The sequence below is a fragment of the Cebus imitator genome, unplaced genomic scaffold (genome assembly GCF_001604975.1).
Source record: "Cebus imitator isolate Cc_AM_T3 unplaced genomic scaffold, Cebus_imitator-1.0 Scaffold101, whole genome shotgun sequence".
Taxonomy (NCBI): domain Eukaryota; kingdom Metazoa; phylum Chordata; class Mammalia; order Primates; family Cebidae; genus Cebus; species Cebus imitator.
In genome coordinates this window covers 5612638-5617763 of record NW_016107416.1, presented here as the reverse complement: position 1 = coordinate 5617763, position 5126 = coordinate 5612638, and positions in this window count along the sequence as shown.

The window sequence follows — 5126 nt, the reverse complement described above, 5'->3', positions numbered from 1 at the left end:
AAAAAAAAAAAAAAAAAAAAAAAAAGTATATTCAGGCCGGGTATGGTGGCTCATGCCTGTAATCCCAGCACTTTGGGAGGCCAACACCACTTGAGGTCAGGAACTCGAGACCAGCCCGGCCAACATGGCAAAACCCCATCTCTACTAAAAATATAAAAAATTAGCCGGGCATGGTGGTGCATGCCTTAATTCCAGCTACTTGGGTGGCTGAGGGAGGAGAACTGCTTGAACCGGGGAGGTGGAGGTTGCAGTGAGCTGAGATCATGCTACTGTACTCCAGCCTGGGAAACAGAGCAAGACTCTGTCTCCAGAAAAAAAAAAGTATATTCATAGTTTGCAGCTACCACCACTAATTTTAGAACATTTTCATCACCTCGAAAAGAAACTCATTACCAGTCACTCCCCAGTCCCTCTTCCCTTCAGCCCCGGGCAACACTAATCTACTTTTTGTCTCTATGGGTTTGCCTGTTCTGGACATTTAACATAAATGGAATCATATAGTGTGTGATGACTCTGCCTTTTTCCACATAGCATGATGTTTTCAAGGGTCTGTGTGTAGCATGTATCAGTACTCCACTCCTTTTTATTGCTGAATAATATTCCATTGTATGAGTAGATTACATTTTATTCATTCATCTGCCGAGGGACATTTGGGTCTATTTTTTTGACCTAGACATTTGTGTGATTATTTTTTGGGGGGTTGGGGGGATTTGAAAATTCTTTGTATTCTCTTACCTTCCTTTGCTGAAGAAATATTTTCTGCCCCCATGACTGATTTACCTTAGAGCTTCCTGTTCTCTGAAGTTGACCCAGCCATTTAAACAAAACCTAATCTGCAAAGGGAAAAAGAAACGACCCTGTCAGGCACCATTCACCTTGTATGTATATCTCCTCTTCATGGACCTATGCGCACACAGCAAGCATCAGCTTACTATGTCAAATATTTTGTTATTTACACATTTCCCTTGGGTATTAATCATGTCTTTTTTTTCTGTATTTTAACGCCTTGATGTCTGATCATTGCTGACCCTCAGGGACTGCCTCTCCTAGGTTAGCCAATTCCTAGAAGCAGGAAACAGCTTGCTCTCCAGTGTGCTTTTCAAATGCAAACCAACCAACCCAGAGCTGGCTACCCCACCACTTCCTCTGAGGGCTCTCAAACTCCAGGCTGCTGTCTGCCTTCCCCAGTCATCCTGGATTCAGGTATCAGACAATGAGGGAGAGTCCCTAGCCCCCAGAACTCACCCAAATTATTCAAACTCACCAGTCTCAAGACCATGTACTCTCCCTTGCCTATTCCTTCCTTTGGAAACCATGATAAGGGGTTTTGCCCCCGTTTTCCCTCTCCCATGGCCTCCTAAATCACCCTGGGCTTCCCTGTATGTCCCTTTCATGGTGTAGCTTGCCCCATCCTCTTGGGGCTGTGAATAATCAACTATCTTCTTTTTCTTTTCTTTTTTTTGAGAAGGAGAGTCATGCTCTGTCTCCAGGCTGGAGTGTGGTGGCACAATCTCAGCTCACTGCAACCTTTGCCTCCCCAATTCAAGAGACTCCCCTGCCTTAGCCTCCCGAGTTGCTGGGACTACAGGCACACACTACCATGCCCAGCTAATTTCTTGTGTTTTAGTAGAGATGGGTTTCACCATGCTGACCAGGATGGTCTGGATCTCCTGACCTTGTGATCCACCGCCTCGGCCTCCCAAAGTTCTGGGATTACAGGTGTGAACCATCACGTTCAGCCCCAGCTATCTTTTCAATGACAACCCTGTCCTGACCCAGTGGCCATAGCACACCCAAACAACAAAACCTAATAACACACCTCACCCTAGCACACTGCCAGAGCTTTGATTTCTGGTGTGACATCACAGTTGTACATTCACTCATCCCAACGTATGTTGTGCTGATATATTTTATTTTTGGGGTTGTGTTTTTCTCTCCTTTTTTAAAAAAAGCTCCTAAATTCTATGGCTTCAAGGGAGCATCAGAGAAAGGTAATTGTGATTTCTGTACACTTGGTAAAGCAAAAACTAGACTCACACAGCCACTTCCCAGGCACAGCCTCAAGCTGCTCTTCTGTGCCTGGTGGCCTTCAGGGGACCCCACTGGGATGCCCACTCCATGGTCAGTAGCTGTTCCCAGGCATCCCCGCTCCTCCCCACACACACACCTGCAGGGCTGAGCTGGGGGCCTTAAGGTGTTTTTTTGTCTCCTGCTGCTTGCCAGGTGGTGGATGGAGCACAGAGGCCAGAAGCCCGGTGCCCTGTGCTGATATCTGGAACTTGCCTTACAGTAGCTTATATTTTCCTTAATACTAGGAAACTAACACTTTTTTATTTTTAGCATTGGATATCACTTGTCAAATTGTTTTTCTCACTAGCTTTGTATATGGATTTTTTACCATCTCCAATTTCCAGTGGGAGCTAAGACTTAAAAAAATCATATGCAAAGCATCTTTTATGAGACTACACCTGTGTCTTCTAAGGAGAGGTGGCAATGGTGTGTATTTTGATTTAATTTGAGAAGGATTGACTGGTGTGCTTTGCAAATGCACCTGGCTATAAACGATCCCAGCTTCTGCACACAGCCTGGAACTCATTCCATTGAGCTGAGCGTTTATAAATAATAGAGTTTTGTTGTGGTAAAAGAAGAGAACAGCTAATATTTTTATCTTATTTGAATAATTGTGTCACAGGCTCTAGCACACGTCAGCCTTGGGACTATTAACATTTTGGGTCTGATAATATTTTGTTGGAGTTGGGGGATGGGGAAAGTTGTCTTGTGCATGTGGGATTTTTTTTTAACTTAAAAAAAATTTATTGTACTTTAAGTTCTGGGGTACATGTGCGGAACATGCAGGTTTGTTACATAGGTATACATGTGCCATGGTGGTTGGCTACATCCATCACCCCGTCACCTATATTAGGTATTTCTCCTAGTGCTATCCCTCCCCTTCCCCTAGGCCCCCACCCCTGACAGCCTCTTGTGTGTGTGATGCTCCCCTCCCTGTGTCCATGTGTTCTCATTGTTCAAGTTCCACTTATGAGTGAGAACATGCGGTGCTTGGTTTTCTGTTCTTGTATTAGTTTACTGAGAATGATGGTTTCCAGCTTCATCCATGTCCCTTTAAAGGACATGAGTTCATCTTTTTTATGGCTGCATAGTTTTTCCATAGTCTATATGTGCCACATTTTCTTTATCCAGTCTATCATTGATGGGCATTTGGGTTGGTTCCAAGTCTTTACTATTGTGAACAGTGCTGCAATAAATATATGTGTGCATGTGTCTTTATAATACAACAATTTCTAATTCTTTGGGTATATACCTAGTAATGGGATTGCTGGGTCAAATGGTATTTCTATTTCCAGATTCTTGAGGAATTGCCATACTGTCTTCCACAATGGTTGAACTAATTTACATTACCACTAAGAGTGTAAAACTGCTCCTGTTTCTCCACAGCCACTCCAGCATCTGCTGTCTCCTGACTTTTTAATGCTCGCCATTCTAACTGGCGTGAGATGGTATCTCAGTGTGGTTTTAGTTTGCATTTCTCTAATGTCCAGTGATGATGAGCTTTTTTTTCATATGTGTTAGCTGCATAAATGTCTTCTTCTGAGAAGTGTCTGTTCATATCCTTCACTCACTTTTTGATGGGGTTGTTTCTTTTTCCAGTAAATTTGTTTAAGTTTCTGGATAGATTCTGGATATTAGCCCTTTGTCAGAGTCTGAATATTAGTCCTCTGTCAGATGGGTAGACTGCAAAAACAATTTTCTCCCATTATGTAGGTTGCCTGTTCACTCTGATGATAGTTTCTTTTGGTGTGCACAAGCGCTTGTTGAATTAGATCCCATTTGTCTATTTTGGCTTTTGTTGTCACTTTGGGGTTTTAGTTATGAAGTCTTTGCCTGCACATGTGGGATTTTTAGTAGCATTCCTGGCCTCTGACTACCAGATACCAGTGGCACCCCACTCCCCCAGTTTAAACAAAAATGTCTCTAAACATTGCTAAATTCCCTGGGGGGGTGAGGGGGAAGTGGTGGTTGTGGTGGCAATCTTTCTGGTCAACCAGAATTTCTAGGGTTATAGGAACCTTGAAATCCAGCCATCTCCTGGGTATGGGAAGCCCCCTCCCCAGCAGCCCCTTGGTGGTCGTGGTGGGGCATTAACAAATGATGTGTGGACACCTCTGCAGGAGCTCTGACTCCCTCTCCTGGGGGAACTTGTTTCATTGTAACTTTTCTGCAGTTGAGTTTATTATTATTATTTTTTGAGGTGGAATCTTGCTCTTGTTGCCCAGGCTGGAGTGCAGTGGCACCATTTTGGCTCACTGCAACATCCCCCTCCTGGGTTCAAGCGATTGTCCTGCCTAGCCTCCTGAGTAGCTGGGATTACAGGCATGTGCCACCACGCCCCGCTAATTTTTTGTATTTTTAGTAGAGGCAGGGTTTCTCCGTGTTGGCCAGACTGGTCTCGAACTCCAGACCTCAGGTGATTCATCTGCCTTGGACCCCCAAAGTACTGGAATTACAGGCGTGAGCCACTGCACCCAGCCTTTGAATTTACTGTTAACAGCTGCTGCAGCCCCTAGGATCTCTCTTGCGCCCGTGGTTGCCGTGGCCCCAGAGTTGTGAGCAGGGGAAGGAACTGGATCTAGCCTGCACTGAAAGATATGGGATTAAACTGGGAGAGCTCTGTTCTGTGGGACAGAGTCCTGGAGCTGGGTTTCCACCATCCCCGGGGTATCCAGTTACAATCTCAGTCCCCCAGCTCTGACCAGGGCCGGATGAGCTACTAGGCAGGCTTGGCACCTGCTTGAAGCATTAGTAGTGCAGAGGCACGTGTGGGCATGCATATGCACACACTCTAGAAAGTGGTCCACTGTGGAAGGACAGCTATTCAAACTCCATTTCCACTGTATGCATATCGTGTATTGGATAACTTAGGAAATTTAAAAAATCATTTCCTAGCCAGTGTGGTGGCTCATGCCTATAATCTCAACACTTTGAGGGGCTGAGGTGGGCGGATTACTTGAGGTCAGGAGTTCAAGACCAGCCTGGGCAACATAGTGAGACCAAAAATACATAAAATTAGCCAGGCATGGTGACACACATCTGTAATCCCAGCTACT